The sequence below is a fragment of the Cyrtonyx montezumae genome, unplaced genomic scaffold, assembly GCF_038088225.1.
Source record: "Cyrtonyx montezumae isolate F1298 unplaced genomic scaffold, pur_monq_1.0 scaffold_9, whole genome shotgun sequence".
Taxonomy (NCBI): Eukaryota; Metazoa; Chordata; class Aves; order Galliformes; family Odontophoridae; genus Cyrtonyx; species Cyrtonyx montezumae.
This window is the reverse complement of record NW_027072100.1, coordinates 3,310,455-3,326,513: the sequence shown is the minus strand read 5'-3', so window position 1 is coordinate 3,326,513 and position 16,059 is coordinate 3,310,455.

Below are 16,059 nucleotides of genomic sequence, written 5' to 3'. Positions count from 1 at the left end.
GACAGAAGCCATGCACAAAGCCTCAGTTCTCCCTGGGTTGCAGGGATGAGCTGGCACCTACTGCTGCCTAAAAGCAACATAAAAATTTTGCAAATACAATCTCCTATTAGACAAACACCAGTACAAACAAACCAGAAACATGCAAACTGCAAATAAAAAGCTCTGTGTGCAAGCCATTTGTGCCCCTTTCCAGAAAACATGAGGAAACAAATAGATTCACATTCTGCTTCATTCCAACACAGCCATTCCCTTAGCCCTACAAATCATCTGCCAGGCTCACTTACCACGGGGTGCTTTAGCCTGCTGCTTGCTCCTAGCAGAGCTGGGGTGTTTGGGACTTGCACTGTAAAGTATTAATGTTGCTCTCAGATATGCTGATGGGGCTGCAAAGGAAAGCATGCTGGTGAAGGCTAACTGTGCTCTGCTCTGAATTTAAACACAGGAATCGCATGCCTGGGAGATGCACCAGCATAGGAGCTGCAGGCAAACCTTTGAGGTCTTCCACCAAACATGCTGGGCACATTTTTCCACTTGGCCTTGAAAAAGTCAGGCTCGTTCCAAGGCACCCACGTGAAGCTAAGTTGTTGATCAGCATCCAGAGCAGACCTGCCTGATCAAGGCTGCGGAAGAAAAATGGCTTTATTAGAGCCTGTCAATGCACAACCCTGACCCCATGCAGAAGGCACTGCTTCGCTGTCCGCGATAAAGAACCTCTGAGCAAGGATAGCTTCAGCCCCAGCAGTGAGATAAATAGCAGAGCCTGGCTGGGTGCGTCACAAGGACCTGCAGGATCCATCCACGATGCAACCAGGAGCTACATCTCAGAGTAACTCAGGCCACGTATGCCAGGAACAACTCTGATAAGGGAAAACATGTCCACGAAACCCCAGGGTATGCTGTTGCTCAGAGCCCTGCAGAACACAAGCTGCCCTTCCCAGAACAGCTGCTCTTCACCTCCCTATAAATTCCCCTCTTGAGCAGCCTTCCAACAGTCAGATGAAAAAACTACAACCATTTCTGCCATGTTTCTGACTCCTCAGGAAGAGGAAATGATAGAAGCACAAGCCTAGAGAAGAGAGAAGTGCAACTACAGTCTAAGCATGGTCTTGCTCCGGCTTGCCACCATGATGGGTGATGCAAGGCTGTACCACTGCTGGCATGGCTGGTGCCTGAGGCAGTGGGCACCTTGGAGCCATGCTCTTCACAGTGGTGATCTTAGCAGAGCAGTGACAGACAGAAATATAGCTCAGACTGTCCTCTGTGCATCCACTAAACAGAGACACAGGGAAGTTCTGCTCAGCCTCGGGAGCGTCCAGCAAACAAACGACAAGATGTGCTTCTACTGAACCCAAACTCGTCTCAAAACCAGGTCACAGAGACAGCCACATGCTACGTCCTACACAGGAGGAATTGTGCAGCCAGGTACATCAGCACGGCCAGACACAGGCAGCTGCTGCTATCGCCTCTTTCCTGCAAAGCAGACAGACGTGCAGCAGCTCTAGGCCAGACAGCCCTGCTAGCCACGTTAGCGTGGCACGCAGCCCAAGGTAATACACCAAGCCTCTCAATTCAGTCAGACATTGTTTATGTGTGTGTTTATAATCTTGCTATCATAACTCTCCCCCCTGTTAAAAGATGTCTAACAGATGCAACAATAAACTGAAATTCGAGACAAACAGATTGAGGCAGTGCAGGAAATAGCACTGGTGAATCACAAATGCTGAAATGAAATAAATGAATCACTCCTAAATAGTCTAATTAATAAAGGTTAATTTATTTATCATCCTGGCTAGCCTGATATCTCAGAATCCATCCAAATCAATGCAAAAGGAACAAAACACACAAAGGGCAGCAGTAATTGGAAAACCTCGGGAGGTACATCTTCTAGAAGCTTCTTCTACTCTCTATAAAGCATTGTGGGATCATTAGTGCATCAGTGAGGCCAAGGTGCACAGAGATGCTCACTCACATCCTGATTGGCATCAGCATAATTAAAAGGATGCTCACAGATTAACTCGGAGTTAGGGACAGGTCTTTCCTCCTCCTTTTACTGCAGGGCAGAGATGCCCACAGCCCAGCTGCAATGGCACAGCTCCATCGACCAAAGCAGACATGCAAATCCTTACTTAACACTTCAACAGCATAAAGAAAACCTAAGCGCTGTCCTTTCTATTGCATAATTAAGGAATTATTGTGTTAGGCAAACCCAAGGTTTCCACAAAGCACTCTTTGATCCGGGGGCTCCATTAAGCTGTTCTCACTCATTTTGACACCTATGAGTTCTGAGACTGATTTCTAATGTATTTAAAAAATGCTTGGAAGGTCTACAAAGACTGCCCCACTGTGCCGATTTCTGGGTTTCTTAGGCAAGTCCTGAGACCAACTTTTTGATCCCCTTTGGAGCTGAATGCGCTGTCCTATCCTCCAGCTTCCCCAGGAGATGCTTACAGCAGGACTGCAGCCATAACACTGCCATGTTTTGAAGGGGCACCCTGGGTTGCTAAGTCCTCTGCACTGCAGGTGGCTGCTGCACTTCTGAAGTCACAAATGACTGTCATCCAACAGCCAACCTTGGGAGGTGCCAGGAGGGCACGTGTCAGTGTCCAATCTAAGATGGACAAGTATATTTTTCATTGCTTCTCCTCAACAGTTCCCCAGACATGAAGGAATTCTGCCCTCTCTCAGAACACTGAGGACCATTTTATTTTAATCAAAGCACAGGTTCTGGAAGTGAATACAGCTCCCCGCTCTGTCTCAGCAGACCTGAAAGCTTCAATGTGTCACTGGCAAAAACAGCAGAGCAATTCTGGGAGGTTTTAAAGGTCACGGCTTAGACGAACTGTAATTGACTTTCAAGCATTGATCCAGTATTATTAGTGCTTGCTTAGAAATCAAAGCTTATTTGATTTTAAGATATTTTGCTACTCACTTTGGCTGCACTAAGTTTTACTATCACCAAAACAAAAAGCTTTTGAGAAGCTTTTTTTTTTCCAGCAACACTGTTTTCCCCCATTCCTCATGTCCAACCTTTCCATACCCAGATGCTTGTGGGGACTCCACTTAGCCCTGGAGCAGCTTCTCCATCACCACGAGTGCTTTTCCTTGGTACCTTCCAACTCTGGATGACAACCCAGGTGGTGAGCTCTGTGTGGGGGTGTAACCCCAGGCCCAGCAGTCTCATCAGCAGTAGCTGCACAGTGACAGCATGAATCAACATTTGCCAACAGAGCCACTGGAAGTAACACAGCTGATCATGGTCCTCCTTTCTGATTAAAATTAGCTGATGCCCCCAAATCCCTTGGTTTTCATTGCTGGCCTGAGGACCACTCCTGTGTAATCTCCCCAATGCTGCAGGCAGTGGGGAGCGGACCTGATTTCCACATTAGGACCCCCAGCACCCATTTACAGCCACAGAGAGTCCTACCAGGTGGAGAAAGCACAGCAGGAGCTATATATTCAAAGGCAGGGAATATCAATGAATTCAGACAGAGCCTGTCTGCTTTGCAGGGGAACACAGTGGAGAGCAATGAAGCCTCCGACACTGCCGCTAATTGCAGCCTTTGCCCCTGGGAGCTTCAGTCTTTATTAATGCAATTATGATGTAGCCAAAGGCAGAGGATGCTTCCGCTGACCTTGGTAGGGAAATGGAGGCCTTTAGTCACCATGGGGAAATAGCTTCCTCCCCTGGCAAACAGCACATAACCCAGTATGTTCCTGCCCCTGCACATGCACTGCCTTGTCCTCTGACTGGAGTATGCAGATTGCTGCTTCCAGCCACCTCCCACCCAAATCAGAGGCAAAAATCCAACAATTCTCAAGTTAGTCTTCTGTCAAAGGAAAAAAATAAAAGTAGAACTTGTACCAGAAGCATCCCCGTGCATCTTGATTTACAAGAAGTAGGAATAACAGCCCTCAGAGGGTCCTGATTACAACCATTTTCTGAGCTCTGATTTAATTGTAATTTGATGCTTCAGCTCAATTAGCCTAAAGGCAGTCAGAGACCTGCTCTTGAAAGAAATGTCTCCATAAATTGAAACTCCAGCAGCAAGAAACTGCCGTTAACAATAACAACAGGGTGTGGGGGAGCTGCTTCTTAATCATGATCTCTGAAAACACTGTACAGATTTATAAGCAAGGCAAGTTCTAGCTTCAGAGTATTAGCTCGGCCAAAAGAGCTTTTCTTAACATTACCATGTACACTTCGTGAATGAATCTGAAAGGGGATTACCGGCTGTGCTTGCATTTTAAAGTACCAAAAATCTCTTCTGCCTTGGGCATGAGTCCCAGCACTTTATACCTAGTAGCTATAAAATTACATTGATACCACTAAGCTTTGAGTTTCCCCACAAAGAGACTGACATGAGATTGGGCTTCTCTACTTGACTACTCAAGGAAGACGGAGAGTGGAAGAACTATTACTTTACTTAAAAGACAGATCTGGAGCAACCAGGCACCTTAGGCAAGGCTGCTGAAGCAGTCAGCAGTTAGGGGACAGAACCCACCTTTCCTGGTACTGGCAGTGCCCACAGGACAGGCTGTGTGCTAACCCCAGTCTTTGGCTGGGCTCTGCTCACCTTCAACACCTCCCAAGCCTGAATGAGGAAGGGGTAAGTCAAGGAGACCTGCAAAAAGGAGAAGACTGACAAGGTCTTTCTGCAAAGGAGAGGATTGAGCATGAAAAACAGTGCTAGCACAGCTGTTGCTTTATGGCTATCTGCTCACACCCCAGTACCACCCAGCACATTCTAGTACTGAACAGAGAGGAAACTCAGATCTCACAACCTGATTGCGCAGTGTTCCTGGCCTATAGATTTCCCTGACACAGAGTATGCTCCTTAGAAATGTAAGGAGATGCAAAAGGAAGATTCAGGTCAGGTCCAGGTTCTAAAACACAACCCAAGGTTTGGGGAAAGCCCGTGGAAGGGTCTTCCTCGGCTCTAGGAAAGAGTGCTTCCCCTTGCAGAAGTCTCAGCTAATTAAAAAGCAAAACCCAAGCTGTGGGATGCTACATCTCACTTCATCACCACATCACACGAGTGTGGTCTTGTGTCCTGAAGAATTAACCACTTCAGAAAACAGCAAGACTTGACCTCTGTGGTACGCAAAATGAAAATCCTTATCAAAATGAAACTGCGTTGGATATCTTCCTCAAGTTCAAAACTGAAAGCAAAGAAGAGTTGAGCTGAATCAGTCCAGAAATTGCTTTTTGAAGACTGTTTTGGTTCTTAAACCTTCTGACATAGCTTCAGCCAAGGCCTTCTGCTTCACCTCATTTGCAAATTTAACAATGACAATATCATATTACAGATTATCAATGAAAATACTAATTGTAAACCCAGGATGAACACATGCAGAAACCTACTTTACAAAGCTCTCTGTTTTGACAAGAAACAACTTTCTAGCATGGTTTTCCAACCAGTTTACAACCAAAAAGTGATAATTTCTTCTAATGCAATTTCATGAAAATATAAGGGAAAAACAATCAAAAACTTAATAAAATCAGGTTACATTATATCAACTCTTTCTCTTTACACCATAACAGTGGCTGATGCTGATGGTTTAAGAGTGGCTTAAATGTGGTGCTGCTGACCTTGTTTTGTGCCAACTTTCACAATCTGTTCCAGAGTTTTCCTGGAAATTAAACTCACTGCCTGCACCTTTCTGGAGCCTCCTTGTCCCCACTTTAAGGAATTATTTTTGATCTTTGCCAAGAGACATTCTTCATTCTTCTTTAGGTCTCAAAAATAGTAGTGAACAGCTCTGAGACTGCTCCAGCCTACACACCCTACAGCGACTTTTGCTGCACCTAGCTGATTTCAGAACAGTCCACGTTCTTTTTCTTGCATTATTCTGTGTTGGCTGCCAGACAGTTTAATTGAAGCTGAAGAAAATTCATCGTGAAACACTGCAGTGTGCCAGGCATTTCATCCACAGCCTTCCCTCCTCACTGAGGAGGGGACCAACTCTTGTATCTAATACACCCATACTGTAGCTTCTTCTCATCCCATGTCTTTCCTGGTTCTGTAATCATTCTGTGTCTTGGCCTTTTGGTTCTGTCCTGCCAGGCTCACAGACTGTCCTTTTGTATTCTTCCTCAGTAATGTGACCCAGTTTCCATAGCCTCAGCTGTTCCACTTTACAATTGTGGTGACCAAGGGCCACTAATAAAGCCTGTTGAGTTTAGAGAAAGCAAACCAGAGAGATCTGGGCCACAGCCACTGTCCAGCACACGTCATTTCTCTCCCACACTGATAGGAGAAGCTTTTGCCAACAGAAAAACAGGAGACAATTTTCCCTGGAATGCAACTAGTAATTACTTGCACTAATGTCTAAAAACCAGTGCGTGACTCAGCTGTGCCAGATATTCGAGGTACCAAGCAGAGCAGATCTTTTCCTTAGAGAATGAGGGTGCTACATGTGAAGTTAGTGGGTCAGCATTGACTAGGGAGCAAGAGGCTGAAGGCAGGACAGGGAGCACTGACTCCTTGCACAGCACTCTGCTGTCCTCAGGACAAGGTAGGAGGGAAGCAGTGGGAACAAGGAAACCGAGCAGCCCCATAGGCAATCATCCTGCTGTACAGCAGGCTGCCTGGGGGCAAGGTTTGGGGGTGAGCTATAACATTAGAGATGTCATAGGAAGACTGTAAAGGGCCACCGTAAGGAATCGAGCAGGTAGTCATAGCTGTGGGAGGCTGCAGGGATGGTCATCAAGGGCACAGGTTGGCATCAGGGAAGGAGTATACTTGGAGAGTGTTCAAAACCAAAGACAACAGCTTTTCTGGCACTGCAGCGCTGTGAGAGGAATGGACATATAGGCAGAGGTGGTCACAGCAAGTTGGTAGAAACAAGATTAGAGAAACATCTCAGCCGAGGTAAACAGGACAGGACTGCACTGCTGAGGTCAAAGGCAATGATGGGGCAGCAGCTCAGAGCCCATTCCCAAGTTTCTGGCATGCCTGAGCTCACTGAAAAAGTCTTTGTGAGGGGAAGAAGAGATCCGTGGCACTTCTCCAGGTTTTCTGTTGTTCTGGAAGCACAGTAAATGAAGAAATTTGGGTTGGCTTAAAGGCATCCACAAAAACCCCCACACCAAACTTGCAGCCAGCTGGCCAAGCTCCAGACCCACTGCAGGTATCAAGGCCTGCCTGTGCTGTGCTTAGCTGGTAGCACCAGCAGGAGCCATGAGCCTCAGGTACACCACTAGGCAGCAGCACTCAGCCCATACAGGAGGATCAGAAGAGCTAAGGTTGCTTTTTCGTTTGTTTGATTGATTTTTTTTAATTTATTTTAGGCAGAAAAATAGTAAAGCTTGATAGTTTAAACATCAGGACCCAGAAGGAAATCCAAGTCAAAAGCAACAAAGGTATGCTGACCTGAATGATAACCATGGATCGGAGGCAAATCAAGGAGGAAGACCAGGGAGGAGACTGAGGGCTCATTCAGCAATGCTCAGAGCAAGGTGGTGAGGTGCAGCATCTCTGGAAGAGATTGAGAGCCTGACCTCTACATCTGGACAGGACTGGGTAGAGATATGACCAACAAGCCATCAGTACACAAGCAGGAGCTGAACTTTACTTTGCAGAAAGCTATTTCCAGGTAAGGCTTGGGGAGAAGATGTCACTGTCCCCACCATGATGCTGCACTGCAGCATGGTCCTGGGTCACACAGCCTCTGAGTAACCCCGAAGTGAGAATAACAACCCACTGGAAGGCTTTAAGGAGTCAGAGGGAAGGACAGCCACCAGTGAGCAGCCTCCAGATCCAGCTTATGTACTGAAGTCAAGGCAATTTGTGGATGTCTCCCTGCACCCCACTGCTCAGAGCATGTTTGAATAGCAAACAGGCAGCAGTGGGAATTTTGCTCTGTAAATTATTAAGCCTCTCTCAGTCCAGCACTAACTGCTTCAGGATCACTTTGAGGAAAAAAATTCTTCCTCTGACTTCAGAGGACTCTAGATCAAACCCCAATAATACTTTCATTTCTACACGGTGGGGATATGGAACTAAAAATAAAATAAAGCATAAGTTAACATTTGACACCTGGACCTTTTTCTATTCTCTAGAACAACTGTTTTTCAGATGCATGGCACAGATGTTTTCTTGACAAGAAAGGATTCTCATGTAAACATTTTGTTAATTCACTCACTTTCTTTGTAATACACCAAAGAAATCTTCCAAGAACTGCCCACATGTTCCATGACACTGATCAAAAGTATCATTATTAATGAAGAGCATCATTGGGCAGGACACATTCAGAAAGACCTCTCTCCCTAACAAGACTCAGATCAGGAACAGCATCAAAAAAATAAAACATAAAAATGCCCCAAAGAACCCTCCTGTGCAGAAAGCATCAAAACCAGGGAGAAGTCACAGGAAGAGCTTTGGGGCAGAAACATCTCATCTTCTTTAAAGCCTACATGCTCAGCATGACCGTGTGCCCTGTGGTACAGAACTGCTATCACCAGTAACAAGCTGTAAGCTTTGCACTGGGTTTGCAAGGACTCAGGTAATGGGGATGCAGTGTCGATGCACAGAATGAAATGCAGACCTGAAGTCAGGCAGAATCAGTTTCAGGGGTGACATGGAACACAAAAGCAGTGCCTAATAGATGCAGAGGGCACTGCATATATTCTGCTGTAGGCCAACACAGAAAGAGCAAAAGCCTAAAGATGGATTGAAGTGTTAAATAAAAAAAAACCCAAAAACACAATCAAGTGCACAACAGAACAAGAAAAAAAAAAAAAAAACACAAAAAACTGATATGAACATCATATTCCTACCAGGAGAGGGCTCAGGTGGCAACAAGTTGCTGTAACCTCCACATTGCTACCAGAATGAAACCACAGCCAGAGGAGCAGGGCAGAGGTAGCACAGCCCTCAAGGGATAGAGATGACATGTATGTATTATTTCCTTCAAGCTTTAAAAATGGTTGAACTCATCACATACACTAAGAATACATTCTTGGGTTCTTGCATATAAAACATGCTCCTTGCTCGTTAACACTGTGTTGAGCATAGCATTAACAAGAGCGTATATGGGCTCAGCACAAGTCATTTATGCACCGTTTAACGGGATCCGATGGATACTTCTCCTCCTGCCGGATTTTTCTATGGGGAGGAATCTGTTGCTCGCTCCGAGCTCTCCAGCTACCGAAGCCACAGGTTCTGTTGCATCCAGCACCATACATCCCCGCGGTGATCACTCGGTGGCAGTCCCCTATCCCACAGCACCACCTCGTGGGAAGCTGCCGTTTGTGACAAGCAGCCAGCAGCACCACCGACTTGGAATAAACCCACTTCCCAGCATACCATTGCTCTTCCCAAGGCTTCAAGTCCCACTCAGCCCATCTATAAAGTGCCTTGTTGCAATTCTTCCCTCTTTGAAGCCATCTTAACACCGCATGCTCAGCTCCTGGGACACAAGCAGTGGTAAGGAAAGCCCATGTGAGCCCCCATGGCTTGGGGGACACATCCAACCAAAACCACGCATCTTCAGGATATGTAAATAACTTTGGATTAGGAAATATTTTCATCTTCAAAAATATTCTATGTTTGTAGTTCTGTAGCTTGGTGGTTGTGACTGAAGCGGGGCAGCAGTTGCTTGCTAAATTTCCCCTTTATTTATCCCACAGTGGGGCTCTGTGCAGCAAGGGAGGGAGAGCTAGGCAAGGTGGTTGCAGGGCAGGCTGTGTGCACAGGGGCTGTGCCCATCCTTCCCGCTGTCCTGGAGAGCACATTGCAGAGGGTTATCACCTCTGTCTCAGAGCAACAAGAATGCAAAAATAGGCTTTAAGTTGGATGTTTTTTTCCACATAGGTTTATGAAAAAAGCCTGCCTGCAGCTGCAGATGGCTCACTTGGATACGAAGGAAATCAGAGGGAAGATGCTTCTGCCACAGGTCACTGCTTGATGGTCCTCTCCTGGGACACACGGACATCTGATGCTTCCTCCTCCCAGAAATGGAACACTGAGCTCATTTCACCTCTTTCCCTCATGGGCACCCACACCAACTGCTTCCCAGAAACATCTGTTGTCTTTTAGGACAGTGTCACCCTCAACCAGCACTGCTGTGAGAACGCAGGAACATCAGGCAGCTCCCTGCCTTGCATCTGCTGCAATCCCCTGCAGATGGGGGAAGCACTGTGCATGCTGATCCCACAATCAGCATCAGACACAGGTAGTGGGGGCAAGCAACTGCACCTCCCCATTTAGACCCACCCTTATCTTCTCCACCTGATACTCTTAGTTCTGTAGACTCACAGCCACCATAAGCTCACAAGGAAGGGGTTAGCCTGGCAGAAACCAAGGTGCACCTCATCGTTTTGTCCGTGTCCCAGCACAGAAGTTCTCCCAGTCACATCCTGCAGCTGGCTGTGCAGTTTTTCTTCTCAGCCATGAGCACTTGCACACTTTGCCACCCAAGAGCTTCAGACCTGCCTCTATAAGACATCGGTTGTGAACTCAAACCCCTTAAAATATGTTGAGAGCTCACTCAGGAGATTCCTCCAGTGTTTACTCAGCTATTTGTCAACCTATCAGTCCATTAGCTCCCAGTGCTTCCACACCCCAATTCACAACATCTTCAGGCCTTTCTCATGCTTTGTTTTGTGGGAAATGTGACTAAGAGGAAAGACAAAAGGCATGTAGAACTTCAGGGACTCAAGCACAGCATGGTAAAGCTTCAACCCCATTACAAACTGCTGCAACCAGGAGACCAAGATTCCTACACCACAGGACATGGTTTAGAGCAGAGACAAAGTTAGATCCTCTATTTCAGAAGAATTCATTCCCAGCAATTAAACAAAATAGTCTTTCCATTAATGAGAAGCAATCAGGGCTGCTGCTGAGCCAAGCAACCTTGATTCCATTGCAAGTTAATAACTGCACTCTTGTGCACTGGCCAGCTTGTTATGTTGCTCATTTGCCATCTTCAGCACAGACAGAACTGAAGGTACCTCTCACCTCATCCCTCCTGTCATCAGTCCCCTGCGGGAGACATGGACCAGGCACCCCAGCTCCCAGTAAGGCAGAACACCAAAGAACACAGACACACTGTATGTATATAAGCATAGATAATAAGAGAAAGTTATGTTAGTTATGTTCGTGGTGCGGGGAAACTGCTGGGAATCTCAACCCAACACCAACCAGTAATGTAGGCAGAGGGGCAGAAGAACCTCACACACCATCACCTTGTGTGCTCAGTGCCAGCACCACACAGCACATTGGCCACAGTCGCACCAAAACAACACAGCATCCCTACTGAGATGCCACTTCTTGCTGCAGCATTTTCCACACAGCACAGCAAGGGCCAGGCAAACAGGATACAACAATGCAGCTGAGCCAAGCAAGTTGGACTACGCATAAGTGGTTTGGGATCCTATTTCATATTTGTTTTCTGTCTCTCATCCAAAATTATTTTTCACAGCATCCACTAATGAGAAGTTGGCTTGATTTTTACCAACACCGTTTTGTAAATACTTTATAATTCCTAAAATACTGAATCCCATTTTGTCCAAGACCGAGAAAACATGATGCGTGTACAACTTCTATTCCTCAACAGGCATTTCTCTAACAAAATCCGAGCTTCTCTGTTTACCACTGATCTGACACAACACTGCTTAACTCGGGAGAGACAAGCTGTGAGCATGGAACAAAGCAATGCAGCACAGGGACAGCCAGGGCAGCAGCCAGCACCTGCTGACTGATGAACAGAGGGAGAAAGGAGCAGAATTGAGGGGCCCAGCTTGAGCTGCAGAAGATGGGGCCTTCCTCACCCCTGAAGAGAAGCACTTCCAGGTAGGGAGGCTGTTCATAATGAACTCACAGGAATTTGGTTAAGTGGACCACTCTTTTTGGCTGACCTAAATCCCCTTGAGCATGGGGGGCTTGGTCTCTGCACTGCCTCTCCTCTGGATTTGGCAGCCCTCTGCTAATTGGAAGGAGCCTTTAGACAGCACATGAAACAGATATGAAAGGCAAGGAGGGAGCAGTAGATGCTGGGCACAGGGGAGGCAGTGGTGAAAGGCTCCTCTCTTGATCAAAGAGGCCTCCTCGCTGTATTTAAAGTTTAAAATTTATTTGAAATCTTTGGACTGCTTCACACATACAGCCAGCCCTCCTCTTCCTCACCACACAGAGCCCTCATGGGGAGCTGCTGCCAGCCTCCATCCACGGCCTATCCCCTTCTATGCAGGTACCAAGCTCTCCATGGGCCCAGGTAGCAGGAGCGGCTGCACTGAGATGGGCCTGGGATATGTGGATATGTAGAAACACAGCTTCACTGCCAAACCCCATTTGTGCCCAGGTTTCCCTAAAAAGAAGCTCATCTCAAACCAGATTTCTCACCAGCCAAGCTGAAGCCATACAAAGCAGCCAGGATGAGCTACCCAGGGATGTATGTTAAGGCCACAGACCCCAACAATGTTGTGGGGGAACAAAGCCCCCCTAAGCTGTCCCATGAAGGGCCGCACGTTGGGCAGCCAGCTACTAGAGAACATGCTCTTTGTGACACACTCTTCGTGAGTGAGCAAACTCAGCAGCAGGAACTGCTCCAGAGCAACGCTCCCAGCAAGGGCCTGAACCTACAGGGAGCAGCTGTGCTGCGGGTGGGTGGTTTGCTGAGCAGAGCTGCTGCCTGGGTTGAGCTGAGCTTATGTGATGAAACCCAAAGGGAAAGCTGTGTGTTTGCCCTCCTTTATGCTTAATCATCTGTCTCGGTGAAGTTACTGTGATCTGTTTACGGAGCTGCCTAATGCTGTCACTCCTTAGGAGGCCTCGCTCGGCTTGGTGCTGGGGCAGCCCTTTCCCCTCGCTGTGCTGTGCTGTTCCCAAAATGTGAGGACGAAATCACCCAGGCTGGCTGTGGGGTCCCACCTGAAAGCCACTGGTGTGGTTCCTCAACGGCCAAGCCAGCAAAGAAGAAGAATCTATCTTGATTTTTTTTCCCTTGTCTCTTTTGCTTCCCCCACCATCTGTGCCAGGGGAATAGGGGTTGGCACCCACCCTTGCAACCTAGTTCACGCTGCCCTGGCTGCTTTTCATGCTGTCAGCACTGCTGAGTGCTGGGCGTCCAGAAAAAGAAATGAACGAGCAATTTGCATCTTTCGGGTATTAACCTAATACTATCAGCAGAAATACGAGCGCAGCAACATCCACGCGTGTAAATCCTCTAGTGTCGTTGCTAAACGGTTTCAGTACCCCGTTTTTAAGAGACTCCTTCAGCCGGGAGCGTTCCTCAAGCACCGCTAACCGGAGCTGCAAGGCAGCTGCTCTGCTTCCCGTGGTCACCAGGTGGCAATGCAGGGCGAAAAATGGGGCAGGAAGCGCTGATTTGGACGGTTACCGCAGAGCTGTGTCTGTTGGGGTTTGTTGTGGGTTTGGGGGCAGGGAAGAGGCGTGCGGTGCGGGTGGGAGGACATCCCTGGCCCCGACGTTGTCCTTGTCCCCTCCAGCGTAGCAGCTGTCCTGGGGAGGAGCCGGGGAGCCTCCTGCGGGGCACTGAGCAGCACAGTGTCATCTGGATCGTGTATTAAGGGGGGACTAGGTTGGGTCTTGTCTTTTATCCATCCTTGCGTCTTTTTATACCTGTTTGCATGTTGGGAAGATGTTGGTGTTATACCGTTTAAAGCAGCTGCTGCCTTGACCCCGTGGTGCTGCCATCTATAGGGCTGCTCCTGTCACAAGTCCCCATGACCATTCCCAGACCCAAGGCCCCATCTCCAAATCCCAGCAGAGAAACCCCGATGTGCTGTGTTGGTGCTGCATGCTCACAGATTGCTGCTGACCCCAGCAGTGCTGGCTGCTTGGCTTTTCCACCCTTCTGTTGCAGGTAGGCAGCACTTCCCACTCTGCTGACAGTGGATGGAGAGAGCTAGAGTTTGGGATGCAGATGGGGGCTTGGCAGAGGCAGGACTACACCTTCCGAGGAGCACATCAGCCCCTGGGCAGAGATTTTTGCTGGCATTGCTCACACAGTGGCAAATTTGGGAGAAATCAGTGTTATCTCTGCTAGCAGGGAAAGGTGCAAAATGAAGGCAGCCCCGTTGCTATGGCTGCACGGAGCTGGCCCCAGCACAGCGCTGCATGAAGCAGCAAAATGATGTGCACAGCTGGAAAGCAAGTGCTTCCCTGGGTGTGAGCACAGCACCAAGGCATGGTTGTCACAGTGCTGTCCCCTCCATTCCCATGGCCTCGGTCTCCCCATACACTGCCTGGTCCCTTGGCTGCATGTCCCCATGGGTGTCCCTTATTTGTGTCCCCCCCCTAACAGCAAAACCCTTCTGTGAGCACAGCACTGAGGAGAGGGAAGCTCAGCACTTGCATACTTGTCATATATAAATGTAGGTGTTCAATATCACTGTCAAATACTGTTTGTGTAAAAGAGATGCTGAATGTTGGCTAAGCACTTGTAAATATTCTTCTGCCAAGAAATTAGGAGATCATTGATTTATGGGGTTTTCTCTGTTTCGTGTCAATCTGGTAGGAACTGGGCCAGCAGTTGGGACCTGTTACAGTCTCAGAGGTTGCACCTTCTCCTTGCTGCTGCCCCAGTGCTCTTTGCTACGAGCTTTTTAGCATCTTAGCCCCAACGGCACCTGACAGCAGCCTCAGGGGTCTGGAGCAGAGCCAGGAGGGAGTGTGCTGCCATGGGCTGGGAGCAGTGGGGCCCGGTCCAGGAGGATGCTAAGGTGAGTGTGGGTAGATGAGAGAGGCTTCCTTCTCCTGCTCGGGGCTGTGCTGCATCCTGGTGCTGCTGGCTGCCTTCCAGTCCTCCAGGGCCCAGGGGGCTGGTTAAGCTCATTGCTTTTCTTCCTGAGGCTTCAGAAAGCCGCCGGCCTGCATTTAATTCAAATTTATTGAATAATTCTCCTGGGAGCAGTGTGTTGAAGGCCAGCCACTAAACCAGACCCATGATGAGATGGGTTTGGCTCAGCAACCCTTGCCAAGCTCTCCAGTCCTGGCTGCTCACATTGCCTCCAGCCCTAGGGCATGTTTTGAGGTCTGTTAATGTTCTTCCCTCCTCCACCCCAAACCTGGCCTTGCCCTTGAGCAGATTTCCCCCGGGGAATGGTCCTGATCCAGCTGGTTCCAGAGGTGGGGAGGTGGAGGAAGATGTGCAGCCTGGGGCCACATGGGTGAGAGCAGGATGCTCACGTACTGCATGCTGGAGCCATGCATGCCATACTATGGTCAAGTAAGCCTGAGGAGCGCATAGCAGTGCTGGGAAACATGTGCAAGCCTGCCTAGGTGGACAGGGCATGCTTTGTACTCCTAAAAGTGACCCTGAACAAAGTTGAGGGGCCCTGTGCTGGGGCTCCAAGGACAAGGCTGGAACCATACTGCTGCTGTGCTTGCACCCCTGCTGCACTGCAGCTTGGTGAAGGCAGCACATGATATGCCTCGCATTACACAATTAACCGCTGCTCGCTGGAAAAATAACGGTCCTCACTAACGAGCGTGGTGGCACCAGTTGGTCACGGCACAGCATCCCACGCAGGAGGACGGGCAGACATACAGCAGGACTGGGTCGCAGCTCTTAGTGATGCTGGAAGCCGCTGAGCTGGGGACGCAGCCCTTTGCTCACTGCTTTTGCACCAAGGTGCTGGGTGTCCTGCCCCAAGCATGTCAATCTGGGGACAGAAGGGACCACACTGGGGCAGGCGAGTGTCCCCCGGGGGGACTGCTGGGGAGAGCGAGTCCTTCAAACCCGGAGGTAGCACGATGATGGAGCTGTTTTCCCAGCGCCTGCATCAGGGTCGCTCAGCCCGCGGTGCAGAGCCGAATCCGAGCGGAGGAGCGGGCTTTGGTTCCTGCTGCAGGGCTGCATCCAGCCGCCGCGCTCCTGCTGCGCTGCAGCCAGAGCATTTTTCAAACCCAGCTTTTGGCCGCTCGCAGCGGGTTTGGGGCCGGGTTGTTAACGTACGAGAGACGCGTGCTGGTGGGTGGGAGCACTTGCTGCCGTAGGCTTCTCCCTCCCCCCCCCGGCCCCTTGAGAGGCGCTGAGCAAAGCACCGCGGGGCCGTGTGTGTGCCCGATAGCTTGGCAGGAGACACGGGGTGCG